Genomic DNA, 15,436 nt, shown 5'->3' on the forward strand with positions numbered 1-15,436 from the left:
CATTATTACCCCACTTAGTATAATGCTGTTTAATACCCCCCTCCACAGTATAATACTCCATAACTCCCCCCAAACGATATAATCTCACGTTAGTGCCCCCCCAATATAATGCTAGTTAATGCACCCACAAGATATAATGCCACATTAATTGCCTCCCACTCAGTATAATGCCCCCTCACTAGTTAGTGACATTGACCCCATAGACCCCTCTACTCCATTCTAGTCAACATGATTTTTTTTTTCTTTACTAAACTTGTGGGGAATATTATAGTCAGACAAATGTTATTGAATAAATAAGACGGTAAATACTGGTTGCGTTCAGCTACTGGCTCAGGCCTTCACCTGGCAGACCCCGGTCAGTGAACCTTTACCAAAAATAGCTTAGTAACCCTGGTACAGGCATCTCTCCAGAAGGATGTAGCAATAGCAAAAACTGTCACCTTTACCATAGGCATGGTAAACTCAACCTGATCACGGATGCAAAACCATCTACAAATCTCAGGCAAAATATACTAGTATAGAAGGCGCGATTCTTCCAAGTTGAAATGAGAGTAGTAAAGAGTAATAGTAAGTTAGAGAATCCCGGCCTTAGATGTTAATGCAGAAAAATGGTACGTATTGATACAACCATGTACCTAAGACCTTAGTTTCCCATTCTGTGAATTACACATTGTAAGGAGACCTCTTCTGAGAAAGGTTTTTTTTATTTTGGGAGGAGGGGTGGGTGTCTAAGGAATTTCTAAAAAGAGAAAGCCTATTGCTATTGATTTATTTTCTGTACCTTGTCCAAATTTCTAAATCCATTAGGTCTTTTATGTGATTCACTGCCGACCAAAATGGCTGATAAATTCTTTGAAGCATTAAGAAAATAAAGAAATAGTCGAGTCTCAGAAGTATTTGTTTAAATGCATAAAAAGCCTTCTGCACTCTATATGGAAATGTCAGCTGTCTAAATTCTCAGAGGCTGAAACCTTTTAGATGCCATGTTTTATAACAGTTGTGCAACTCTGAGAAGGTCAGAAGTAAGACATTACTAAGCCATCCAAACGGAAAGTACACATCTCACACGTCACAACAAGACGCAGGCACAGAGGAACAGGGATTCGGGTTGCATCCTGTTGAAACGTATATTCCTAATCACATTATGTACTAATGTTCTTCCAAAGAACAAGTTTCTGGAAGATTTACAGTCAACATAAGACACTGCACGTAATATAGAACTGCAACATTGAATAAACTGTGTATAATAACATTAAGGTATAAAGAATTAAAGAAGGCTTTTTACCAATTCCACCGAGTCCTGCTCTCTGGATCATTTAGTAGGTGTCTCTTTACTGATTTCAGTACAGACAGAATTTTCCCTCTAACTCCACCATTCCTGGGCAATAAGTGCTGTAGGTTTTGGTGCCTCTTATACTATTTCAGCTCTCTACTGTAAGGTGGGTGGTATCAGGCAGGAGAAGACAAGTGTTATGATTCTGAGTTCTAACACAGGCTACCTATGAGGTTAGCTCTGAATTACACCCCCTGCTTACCCCTGCCTGACATTGGCCTCCTGACAAACAAGAGTCTAAGCAGCATATCAGGCACCATAACTATGTACACTTATTACTTAGGAACAACAAGAGCTAGAGAAACTGCTCTGGAATGAGTGGAGGACCACCTATTAACAGATGCTGAGAACTGGAGTTGCTAGGAGTGGAGAAGGTCCTCTTTAGTGAGTATCCTCTTTGCATTTCATTCTACAATGAATTGCTATATAGGTCATACACACACAGACATTCTGGGTTGTAAACAGATTGGTTTGTCTATGGAAGAGCACATTGGTGGTACGTGTCTGACTTTAATAAGGGTTATAATAGTGGACATTCTTAAGGTGGTTTGGTGAATGACAAAGTTATGGAGCTTTGTGACCAGCTAGGCATTGTTCTGGGGGCATTGTGGCTGGTGGCTGATATCCTTATAACAGTTGTTATTATGCAGTCATACTTGTCCAATCTGATTTTTTGTATTCATGGGATGCAACTGAACTGTGGTTGGGATATTTGCCAAGACAAATGTGCAACACTGAGAGATTATGGTGCACAGGTCCCAATACTGTGGGATGATTTCCAAACATTTTAGCCATCTGTCTGGGAAAAAGAAAGGAATAATTATCATACTGGATGCAAATATTATTAAATCAATACATTATTAAGTAATAATAATATTAGTGTTTAATGAAATCTTACAATACAACTCTACATCTTATCTTTGGAGGTTTTTCCTTATATAAAAGGGATCTGCATTTGCATTCAATATTACTATGATAAAATAAAATAAAAAAAATCAGAAGAGTGAAATCACATCTTCAGCTACATTAAGAAACAATATACATAATGTCTTTAGTAATATCAGTCCCAGTTATTCCAAAAGAAAGAGCCCCATGAATTTAGTGTGAGGTGGTTACTGAAGAATGGAACAGTTGTTGAGATTGACAGGGTTCAGTAGTAGAGGACAGAGAACACTTAATATAATGCCAATGGCTTATACAAAAAGCAAGGTCCAAGTCCATTGCAAGTCAGAAACCAAAGATCAGCAGCTGAGACTGCCAGACACATAAGTGAAGCCTGTGTCAGACCAGTACCAGAAATAAGTTAAATGATGCCGGCTTTGTCCTGACTATTAAGGTGCATTCACACAATGTCTTTTGGCACGTAATGTGCCACGTAGACGCCGCGGGATCTTTTGCGGGCCGTATACGCTCCCATTGTTTTCAATGGGAGCCGGTACCGTATAGTGCGGCGCTATTTTGCGGCCGTGATTTTACACATTTCGTGCCAAAAGACATTGTGTGAATGCACCCTTAGAGTTTTGCATATATGGCCAGTTATTACATGTGGGCCTATAGATGAGGGGCAGCTTTAAAACTTCGCATTTGAGTCAGAACTGTTCTACGGCCCAAAAATGAATGGCTCCAAGCAATTAACATTAGAAATTGACATTGACCCTTTTAATGTTCCTATAGGCCCAGCATCTCATCTGTATATGCATCTGTGCCTGGTAGTGCAGCTTAGGCCCATGTAAGTGAATAGAGCAGAGCTACAGCAGCAGGGACAGCTGTATATATGGACTGGCACTGAGTAAAGGGTGACAGCCCCTTAATTCTCTTGAGTGCCCAAGTCCCAAGCATTGGATATACACTCCTCACGATATGTATATTCATGCACCAGAGATCTTAGTCATGGTCATTCTGTCTACATACGTTTGTTAGAGCTCTGTATATTTACACACGTTCAGTCTTTTGGGTATTGGTATATTCTATGTGTTGCCTTCTTGTACATTATGTAAGCAGTATTAGATCATTGACCCAATAATATCCACTTCAGACAAATATTTATTCTTCCATCAGGTTTGGTTCAGTGTTTTATGCCAATATTGTGCAAGAGTAAACTGTTATTTTCCTCACATATTGTCTTCCATATTCACAATAAGCTCTTGTGTAAATTGGTCCTTTTCTCTTAACAAAGGTCTTTTATAAGTAATGGTGCTTGTTTATATGACCTTGCAGAAATGCAAATCCACAGCCAAAATGCTGCGCTGCCGTATATACTTAATTGCAGTTGTATAACTACCAAGGTAGCGGCTACCACAGGGCCTGGGACATTAGGGACCCAGCGACAGCTGCTACCGCTGCGTTTTTTTTTCCCAGTTACCAGCTGGCCCTATTTACTTACCGAGTATAATGATCAGAGGTCCAGGAAAGGTAAGAGAACATAAAAAACTATGTTACTTAACTTTCCACGCTCCGGGCAGGTTCGGGCTTATGTCTGGACGCTCCCTGATGTCACATGACCTGGGACGGACCCGGTCATGTGACGTCCCGGGTCATGTGACGTCCTGGACGTCATTGAAGAAGGGCGAGGACTGCAGCGCAGCCAGAGAAAGGTAACAGTGTTTTTTATGTTTGCATCCCCCAATCCCCCCCCCCCCCCGGGTCTCCAATTATAATACTCTGGGGCCTGAAAAGACCCCAGAGTATAATATTTGTTCATGGGTGTCCACAGTGGGGGATAATACTGTGTACTGTGTATAGGGGCCACTAGGGGGCATAATACTGTATGCAGGGGTCGCTATGGGAAATCATACTGTGTGCAGGGGCCACTATGGGGCATAATACTGTGTGCAGGGGCCACTATGAGGCATAATACTGTGTGCAGGGGCTACTAAGGGGCATAATACTGTGTTCAGGGGCCACTATGGGGCATAGTAATGTGTGCAGGGGCCACTATAGGGCATGCGGGGGGGGGGGGGGGTCGGTTGAGGTCTTCAGCGGGCGTTGATCAGGGGGGAACCCATGTCAAAAGTTGGCCACGGGGCCCCGCCGTTCCTAGTTATGCCACTGCTTAATTGTTAATGTTTATGGGGCACTATTTATGGGAACAGTCACTGACATACATTGTTAATAGTCACAGACTGCCTATGGGGGCATTCTGATATGGTTTTTGGGCAGTCTGTATAAATCAGAAAGCACAAAAATCAAAGGAGCATTAACTTCCCCACATATCTCAGAGTAATAAACTTGTAAGCACAGATCCTCCAGAATAAATATATGATAAATAAAACATAACATTTATTACATCTCCATAAAAAACAACCCCACAAACAAAAGGGAGTATTCCCAAGGAGAAGGGAAGGAGACATAAATAGGGTTGTTAGGGTCAGTTTTGGGACCGGCCTTGTGACAGGGTGTTGTAGTATTGTCCTTCGGTACCCAGTGTGATCCCCCTGCTGATGATAAGTTCCGTGACCCTAGTGTGTGATGCTACACTACTTACTAGAACTGGTAACAATGTTCCATTATTTTTATTACTCTCTTTTGTTGTTTGTGGGGTTGGTTTTTATTGAGATCATTATGTTTTATTTATCATATATTTATATTGGAGGATCTGTGCTTATAAGTGTATGGGCAGTCTGGCATCATTTACAGTGCCACTCTGTCATTTGGCTTATGGAGATGCTCTGACCACATAACCTTTATGGAGGTGTCCCTGCTGTCCCCTGACTGTCAAGGAAAAGAAGTATCTAACATATTCAGTTTCAATATGGTGACTCATTTTGTTTGCTAGCAGAGGTATCTAGTAGTATCTAATATATTCCCTTCTTTGCTGAGTGTGTATCCATGTGGAGAGGTTGGAAGGAATAGATGTTGTTATATTAGGCCCGGTTCACATCTGCATTCAGCAATCCGTTCGGGGAGTCCGCAATACAAACACATTTGCAAGCGGTGAGCATATGAAAGCACACAGACCCCATAGACTATAATGGGGTCCGTGAGCTTTCCACGTGAGTCATGAGGACAAGAAAGTAGATCGTCTGGACACTACGCGGAAAGCACATGAACCCTATTATAGTCTTTGGGGTCCGTGTACTTTCATACACTCACCACTTGCCAATGCGTGCGGTATTCCATCCCCGGGGAGTCCCCATGTGGACTCCCCGAACGGATTACGAACACAGATGTGAACCGGCCCTTAGTTTTATGGTCACCTTTTTCTCCATTTATAGTTTCATTCTTGATTCTGACACTGTAGTTGTAGAAAAGTCATACTTAGATTATATAAAGTCTTTCTCTCTATTGGTTATCTGATCTGTACAAAGCATTCATGTGATGTCTATCTTTACTCTCATAGAATGTGTATAGTTTCCCTAATATTGCATTGTTTCCCTTTGTTAAGACAACCTTATTTGTGACCAGTGGTGTAACTAGGAATGGCGGGGCCCCGTGGCGAACGTTTGACATGGGCCCCCCCCCCCCCCCCCTTCCTGACTGACACTAAAGACCTCGACCGACCAACCTCCGCCGCATTCTTGTGCATTCTCTTATGCCCCATAGTGGCCCCTGTATACACTATTATGCCCCATAATGAACACCCTATGAACAATTATTATACTCTGGGGTCTTTTCAGACCCCAGAGTATAATAATTGGAGACCCTGAAAGTAACCACTTTTAATGCGTATAGGTTTCTGTTTGGGGGGTCCCAAGCAGACTCCACGAACGGAAACCTGAACTCAGATGTGAACCGGGCCTAAACATCACATTATAAAATACAATTCTGGTATGTTAGATATGGTAGATTGATAGATAGGAGATAGGAGATAGATAGACAGATAGATAGATAGACATTGATATGCTGTATATACTTACACATATACACATCTACTCACACACATACATTCATATACAACATATACACACACCTATCTACACACATACAGGACTCACACATTATATAAGACACATAATGTAAACACATATACACAATTATACATATTTTATCCAAAAATATACTTACATGTGGCTGTGCAGCTCTGTCTAGCAGTGAAGAGAGCAGATAAATTGCACAGGATGTCTCCCTTCACACTCTGATACTGAGGAGAGGTGGAACAGGAAGGTGCTGTGTGCGGAAGCTTTTACAAGAAGTATCTGCAGCCCTGCATCTACTGCCGATCTTCTACTTATGGTAGGGAAGGTATGGGGCCCTTGAGGGTGTGGGGATATTAAGGAGCCTATTAAGGAAAAAAAAAAACCTGCAGAGGTAGTGGCTGTCGCTGGGCCCCTAATGTCCGGGGTCCTGTGGCAGATGCTACCACTGCTACCACGGTAGTTATGCCACTGTTTGTGACGATGACTGAAATATACTGTAAGTAATATGTTAGCATTTTCTTTTATGAGAAACAAGGAGTGACCCTTTATAAGATAGCGGCTCCAGACTTCCTACAAATCTGTACCACAGTAACCTTCCTTCCCGGCTCAACAAAACAAGCCTCGGATCCCTGAAATGCTGGCACTTAGGATAACAAAGTCATGTCACTTACAGAAATTGCAAGTAGATCTTTATAGAATGAGTTAGACAAGAGCAATTAAGTTGAGGTTGAGTATTTATGCCACGTATGCAGGAACTCCTGGCCGATATCAAATACGCCCAAATCCATTGTTTTCTCTGCCTTTCCTTCCATTCAAATCCATTTCAATGCAGTAATTTAGTCTTTGTGACACTTCTGGGATTGCTGTTAATGTAGTTTACCTCTTTAATCACACACAATTTCCTGTGAAATGTCTGACAGTGACTTGTCAGGCCTCTGTGCACAATACGTATTGGAAGTAGAAAGCTGCGCTTGTTTTTGTGCTCCAGCAGTATCAGGCGTACAGTATAATAATGACAATTACAGTTTATTAAAAGCATACTGACATCTTCTAAAGCGTGCACAAATACTTTTTACTTAGGGTTTTTATTAAATTAGGTTCAGCTCTCAGTGATCTAGATGGGTTTTTTCTTTTTTTTTTTAATTTTATTATTTTTATTATATCTCAGAACAGAGAAATGAGAAAAATTTCATGTCTGATCACTAAGCTTTGCTTGTGATCTTATGATTCACAACTAGTAAAAAACAAAAATTAAAAAAACATCTTAGAATAAAGTATTTGCCGCATTCCAGATGTTCTGTTTTTGTGCCTATTTGTCACATTGATGAATGGGCTATTGGTTTTGTTTTAATTCACAACTTTTCAGTTTTTTCTTCCAGGACCTCCCATAGCAATACTAAGGTAACACCTGGTCCCACTGGAGGGTGACATCCAACTTTGGTACGTGTGCTGCTCCAAACTGCTTATGTCTCACAATACCTAGAGCAGTGCCATTGAAGAAAAAGATTACATGACAAGAATCTGCATAACTAATCATATGCTAAACAGTTGTAAGTCATATTTATGTATGAGATGTCTATATGTCTATAAAATGATGGTAGTTTCATGTTGGAAGCTGTAGTGTATGGTGAGATATGGAGCCTGAAAGACATAAGTTCAAAATATTGTTACCCTTTTGCTCATTGGTGTAATTACATTACATTACATTGGCCCTCAGTGGCCAACACATAATATAATGCCCACCCAATCCTTCCAACGCACTGTAATACCCTCACAGTGGCCCCTCACAGCATTATGTGGCCACCCCACAGTTATTTATGGGGATGGAGACATTCGGGTACTAGACAAAAGGTCTGTGCTTTATGCCACAAATCTTCATTAGCAGCTTTTATCCATCCTAGAGCCTTTGAATAGCATGTTTGATAGTGTGAGTGGTGGGTAGAGGCAATGGCAACCCCTTTTTTTGTTCTGTTTAAGTGGGTAATGTTTTTACGCATATGACTGATTTTTTTTTTCTTCTCGTCTTTTAGGAACTATAGTGTTAGGGAATAGCCAGATAATTCCCCAGAAGCTGCTGGCGAACCCTGGAGGAAGGGGCACAAGGGACAGTGAGCCCTAAGCTGAAGCACCCCACTGTCCCTTCCTATTGCCAGGCCCTATCCTACGTAATAGGCGGCAACCACGAAGACATTCCCTTCCTGAATAAGTGATACACAAAACGCAGACAAGACGAACAACAACAAAGGGAGGTCAGTTAGCAAGGGTTCGGTAACAGTCGAGCAATGCAGTGCCAAATCGGAGTCCAAAAGAATAGTCAGTAGGGAAGCCAGAGGTCAAGGATAAGAATGCAAGTAAATAAACCGCATGGGAAACCAGCAAGCACAAGGCAATAACAGGCACCAGTGTGAATCTGGCTGCCTCATGGCATCCCATCGCGGCTACCCGCTCCGCATTAGGCCTAGTCCGGAGGGTGCTGTCGCAAGGTGGACGCCGCAGCTGAATCAGCTGCGGAATCCACCTGAAGAAAGGGAAGCACGCTTCTTTTTTCCGTGAGCGGCATGTTGCCACTCATGGAAAAGAGTGCTAGTGGTCTACATAGACCGCTATTGAGAGGGGGTGAATTATGACGTGGATTCAGCTCCAAAAATCCGCCCCCTCTTGCCCTGTGTGAACGGTGCTTTAGTGGTGGGACCAGATGACCAAAAACAGAGATTCAGGCATTTTGATTTTTTTTTCTATTAGAGCGCTCACCATATGAAATAAATACTTTTAGATTTTAATAGTTTGAACATTATACTCTGTGGTTGATCTGATGTTAAAGATCACATTACAAGATTCAATTGTTAGAAGATAAATCTATACAACAGGAAAGTTTAACTCCGTTCAAAACTTAAGCCTTTCTAAGTATTGCTGATTTATTAATACAATTAATCGAATATATAAAATGCTTTTGTTATTCTGCATCTTTTTCCACAAAAAAAAAATATAAACTTGCTATATTTTATTTTATTTATGTGTTCTTAGAAAACAAATTCAGTTTATTAAAAGAAAATGTGTGCAGCAGACATGACTAGACATGTAATAGAATCTCAATGACTGAATATTGAATAATACTTGAATGTGATTGAACTATTGGAACAAATCCCAAAATCCCTTCTAACATGAACAGACATGCATTTTCACTGGTGCACTTACGTTTCTGCTGGCTCTTCATGGCTACAGGGGATGTCAGGGTACTAAAAGACAAATCTGCTTAGAATCAGTTCATGTCTAGACACAGACTTAGAAACAATGTGCATAGTAATTATATTGTTTCTCTATTACCCTGGTGTATCAAAAATAGCACAACGAGGATAAATTGAAGATTGGTGGGGGTCCCTGCAGTCACATCATGAGAATACAGAGTTTCTTGTCCCCTAGCTTGAATGGAGTGACTGTGCACTAGTATACTTCTAATCCATTAGTATCTCGGGAAATCTACTTGGCTGTTTTCTTCCTTCTCATATAAATGAATGAAGCGGCAGCATACCTACAATTTTGTCACTCCACTCGGGCAAGGATACAAGGATTCCTCCATACGTGTGATCTGTGGAGATCAGATCCCCTGAAAATATAAGGTAATTTGTATGCATGGGCAAACCCCTCTATATTGGAATACTGTTAATGCAAAAGATAAAAACATGTCCATTGCAAATTATTTTTTTATTCCTATTTCCTTAAAATTTTTCTTCCCTTTGGGAGGCAGGGAAAAATTCCCAGAAAATTGGGGAAGCTCCCTTTTTTTTTTTTTAATGCTTACTTGTATAGCGCCATCATATTCCGCAGCACTTTTACAGATATTGTCAGTTGATGAATTTAAATGGAAAGTGCAGCAGGACCATTGCCCCTATAGTAGTACCTGCTATCAATTTCATAAAAACACTTTCTATCTGGCAGGATCACCTCTTTAATAAGGCATACTGCAATGTACTCTTTTTTTCTGATTGTCTATTTTATTATATTTAGATAATTGTTTGGGCAGCCATCCTACCTCTGTGAGATGTGAACATTGCTGATTTATAGCAGACACCTGCACATAACAAGAAAACAGAAAATGACTAGCTGACTTTGGTGGGAGAGTGTTGTGGGCATGCTTTGTATCATACGTGTAAGTAAGGGTAGGAGGAGAGTTGTGCCAATCACCTATTGTCAATGGTGGTATCCTGTGTTATCTGCCTGCAGCATTACATTGTCTGTGATGGTAATAGTATTACCTCTGCCCCCAATATACATTGTACAAGCTATTCTCTACATAACAAGGTATTGTGAGGACTGGCTTTTTTTAAATAGTGGCATTGAAAATCATACAAAAACAGCATTAGTTAAAGCTTTGTTTAAAAAAAACTATTTATAGGTTTTAATATTTTCCATTCATTGGTGGTTTTGATTCAGTTTCCACTGTTTGTAAAGATGATATACCTGTAGAAGTCAGCAAACTGCGCTTTTATTGTAACACCCTCAGTGGTTTGTGTCACAATAACACAATGTTCTTTTTATACAAAAATGACCTGAAATTGCTGCCAAGGTAAGCAACAAAACTAGGCAAATGGGGTTTAGCCACGAGGAGATCTTTGCTGACAAGGTCATAATGTTGTTAGGAAGTAGATCATGCTGCCGAGCCAATTCATTTCTTTTATAGAAGATATTGGTTTGTATTTTATAGTTTTATATTAGTACATAATATGACACTCAATGTTTCCATGTTAGTTATCTGGCTTATAGTTTATGCCTTGCTTATATAAACTTCTATATAGCAGGATATGTTTTATTATGTTAAATCAATATTTTAGTTTTGTTCTCACAATGAAACGTATTGTAAAAATCCTCTTGATAGTAATAAGTGGCCCAAGATAACAAATGTCTTACTAGCCATAGACCGACATGTTCTACTCCCCGACCTAACATACATAGATGACCTTCTCTATAAAGCATCTATATCCTAAGCATATACATTAGTTTATTGTGCAAGATCTTAAAAAGAAGCTGTTAGTACCTCATTGCTTAGAGAACTGGATGTTTCAGAAGTCTTCAAGAAAGCGTAGGAGTGACCAGTCAACACCACAGTCAATAGCAACATAGCATTTAGGATTGCTCCGCACCTCTGTACTATTGGCTTTGTCCCTGTAAGGGTAGATTCACATATGGCAGATTTGTTGCAGAAATATCTGAAAATCAATTACATTGATTTGAATGGTGTTGTTTCAGTGGGAAGCACTTGTTTTTTTTTTTCACAAGAATAAATGTGGTAGGGAATAGTAAAATCCATAACAGATACTTTTCCATGCTGCTTTCTTCTGTTTTCTTGCTACATGCAGATCGTTTTAATAACCACATCATTATGTACAATAATGCATTATATTATGATTTCCCACAAAATTCGGATTAATACCACCGTGCTCCTGTGCTGTGTGAAGATTGTGGGGCGCCCCCACAAGGCTAAAGGTCTTATAAGGCTGGGTTCAGATGTTTTTTTTTTGGTCCGAAATTTGACACGGAGGCCGCTTCAGATTCCAGACCAAAAAACGGCTAGCCGCGCCTGGATGCCTGCATTCAGTTGTGGCATTCCTATCCGGATTAGGCCCAAATGAATGGGCATAGTTGGGAGGGAGGTGTTGCAAGGCGAATCTGCCTGAAGAAAGAGCATGTCGCTTCTTCTTTCCACGATCGGGAACAAACCGCTCGCAGAAAAAGGAAATGACCAGCTCCCATTGATTTCAATGGGAGGCGTTTTTTTGAGCAGGATTTTGACGCGGATTCCACATCAAAATCCTGACCAAAAACCCCAGGCTCCATATAGCAACACGCAGCTATAGTATGCTTTAGAAAAAAAATGCAGTGTTTTTCTTCACAGCATTTTTGCTTTTGTGTTTTTTTTTTATTTTTTGCTGCCATTTTCTTTGCTTTTTCCCATTCCTCTGGGTCCCATTTTATTGAATTTGTACAGCAGAATATAAAAGACAGCCTGTGTCTGTGATTTTTTTGACTTCTTGGTACTCTGATACTCTGACCTCTTGCCTGACCTCGACCACTCTCCTCAAGTATCCCAGAATGTCCTGACTATCATTTGTTTTCTGTTTGTTTGTTTTTTTATTTGGTTTTGACCTCTTGTCTGACCCTTACTCCGATTTTGTATTTTTGCCCCTGGCTCTTGTATTTTATATGGCATAATTGTCCCTGACCCCCTGCGTTACACAATTACACTTTATCTATTTGCTCTGCTGGTTGGCGGCTCGCTGTAGATACAGCTTGGGGATGATATCAGTGGAGACCCCCTGTGTAGGGGTTAAAAGCTGTAAACCTGCAATTTCTTGGCACAAGGTTGGTTTGTGACAAAAAATGTGTCAATTTGTCAATTTTTGACCACCCACACTGCTTTTGTGAAACTGTGGGTGAAAGGGTCTGGGATTATGGTGAGCTGGGTGGGGTCGCCTCAGTCCTCTGTTATAGCTGTGAAAACACAGAATGAGCTAGCCCTGAAATCTATGCCAGTCTACTGTAGATTTAATTTCTGGTGCATAGAATTATTAAGAGGTTGGAGACATGCAATAATTCTCTCACTGCCAGCACTCTTGATATTAAGACGGGGGCATTATGTTCCGGACTTAATAAATTCCCCTATAGTTTTTTGATGCTGATTATTCCCCAAATACACTTTAGACCAGGAACCCTTGTAGTGTAAATGCCATGATCCACATATTTCAGAAAATGCAGACATGATTAGTGCGGGCAGTGCACGGCAAACACACGGACCCCATTATAGTCTCTGGGGTCCATGTGCTTTTACAGCACAGCGCTTGCAATTGCGTTTGTATTCCATTCGGGGGTCTCCATGCAGACTCTCCCTGGACGGAATACAAAAGCAGATGTGAATCAACCCTAAGGCTGAAGTTCCACCTTATGTAAACACCATGGCAAAAAATGCTGCATTATACAGTACCTGAAAAGTGGATGGGATTCTGGCTAATCCCATCCACACAATTCAGTAAAAAATGTGCAGCGGAAAAACTGCATTTTCAAAAACGTTGGCGTTTTGAAAATCACTGCATGTCAATTATACCTGCAGAAATGCTGGCGTTTTCCATATAGATATAATAGTGCCAAAAAAGTCTGCTGAGAAAACTCAGTGAAAATGCAATGAAAAACGTTTTCTGCTGCCTTTTTTTGCGCAGTGTTGTTTTGTTATGTGGGGCCTTAAAGAGGACCTTTCACCACTTTTGGGCACATGCAGTGTTATATACTGCTGGAAAGCTGACAGTGCGCTGAATTCAGCGCACTGTCGGCTTTCCCGATCTGTGCCCGGTGTAAAGAGCTTACGGTGCCGGTACCGTAGTGCTCTATGGTCAGAAGGGTGTTTCTGACCATTAGCCAGGAACGTCCTTCTGCCTCGCGGCGCCAATCGCGCTGTACTGTGGAGCCGGGAGGAACTCCCCGCTCCTGATAATGCTCGTCTATGGACGAGCTGTGTGAGCAGAGGGAGGGGGCGTTCCTACCCGCTCCACAGTACAGCGCGATTGGCGCCGCGAGGCAGAAGGACGTTCCTGGCTAATGATCAGAAACGCCCTTCTGACCATAGAGCACTACGGTACCGGCACCGTAAGCTCTTTACACCGGGCACAGATCGGGAAAGCCGACAGTGCGCTGAATTCAGCGCACTGTCAGCTTTCCAGCAGTATATAACACTGCATGTGCCCAAAAGTGGTGAAAGGTCCTCTTTAACCTTAACATGCTTTTTTGCTATTTTGCAGGTGTTTATATCGCTGAACGTTTTGCTGAAGAAGAGGAATACAACAAAAGGCAAAGACCCCACGTTGCAGAATTTTCTGTTTTTTTTTTAGCCAAAGTCAGGAGTGGCATGAAAAGGAATGGAAAATATGAAGGGAGCTCTTAGATATTTCCTCTCTGTTAAATTCACTCCTGACTTGGCTTAAAAAAAAACTGCATCAAAATATGCAAGAAAAAAAGCTGCGTTTCCGCAATGTGGAGCCTCAGCCAAAAATGGACTTCAAACGCTGATTTCTCTGCATTTTCCCACTACTACTTATGGCTTGTGAACATAGACTAAGATCCCATGCACATGACATCCGCGTGTCATCAAAGGGCATTCCTTGATGCGTATGGGGGCTTCTGATCCATTCCCAAGAGAAATTTCATTACCAAGGAAATTTTGATGCATCAAGATGGTGCTAACAGATAACAGGGACGGGATATATTAACTTTTTTTATGCTTAATCGTTACTTATATGCATCTGATCAGGGTAGTTTTGGCAGCACAGATGTGGATTTCTGATGAATGATATCTTTATATTTAATACATGCTAATACATAGACAATGTACAAATTTATGGCTAAATGGTTTTCAAAAATATGTTGTATATTTATAATTAGAAACATACAAGTAAATATTACATCAAACAATAGATTCTCTGTATGTGAATATTTATTCATAATGAAAAATCCAAGCTATGCCCTGGCACTTGATGTGAATACGCTGGGAGGCATATGATGATGACACAAGGTGGTGGTGAACTATGGGGCTGTTGTTACTATCCTATGCTGTAAATACAGACTAGTTAGTTATTAGTTATATTCCAGACATGCACAATATGTACTAATGTTAATCTTATATGAAGCTGGAAGTGACCACATTCACTATTGCAAGTAGTGACAATGCATGAAATGTGTCAATAATGAAATAATTCTATAAAAATGATCACATCTGATTCAATAAATAACTGTACTCATATACTGTTTATCAGAGGTTCAGGGTCTATGGCGGCTTTTCACCACAGAACTGCTGTACAGATAAATATGGCACATGGCTGAGAGGGCAGGCCAAGATTCTCCTGAAGGTCTCCGATACTCCAAGTCCCCAAAGGGGTGAGTGCAACACAGAGTACATTCTGCTGCAAAACCAGTCCCCCCGACATGTCGTGTGCACGGGCAGACTTCAGGTAGTCAACATAACTTACCTGCAACGTCTTCTCCTATCATAGTCACTCATCAGCTGCAGTAAACCTTGAGTTTACCAAATCTTAGACCATATTCACATGTCCATATCAAGTAATGCATTTTCGCACATGTTATACATGCCCATTCATTTCAATGTATTTAATCACATGTCCTATGGTCTGCAAAAAACAAAGATGCATCACACCAATTAACGTTTATGGGTCCATGGAAAAAACGGATGCCATCTGTGTGTCATAGT

General features: G+C 40.9%; 1 long non-coding RNA gene across 3 annotated transcripts; it reads left to right on the forward strand.

The window, feature by feature from the left end:
- The first annotated feature begins 1,631 nt into the window (after positions 1-1,631).
- Positions 1,632-14,733, forward strand: LOC142203613 (uncharacterized). Of its 3 annotated transcripts, XR_012716116.1 has the most exons (5): positions 1,632-1,717; positions 7,569-7,739; positions 8,220-8,438; positions 10,195-10,336; positions 13,974-14,733. It is a non-coding gene; the product is annotated as an uncharacterized LOC142203613 (long non-coding RNA). The 3 variants fall into 3 exon arrangements; XR_012716114.1 differs by lacking the exon at positions 10,195-10,336; XR_012716115.1 differs by lacking the exon at positions 13,974-14,733 and having other exon boundaries at positions 10,195-10,838.
- Positions 14,734-15,436: the final 703 nt, after the last annotated feature.

This window comes from Leptodactylus fuscus, chromosome 5 (genome assembly GCF_031893055.1).
Source record: "Leptodactylus fuscus isolate aLepFus1 chromosome 5, aLepFus1.hap2, whole genome shotgun sequence".
Taxonomy (NCBI): Eukaryota; Metazoa; Chordata; class Amphibia; order Anura; family Leptodactylidae; genus Leptodactylus; species Leptodactylus fuscus.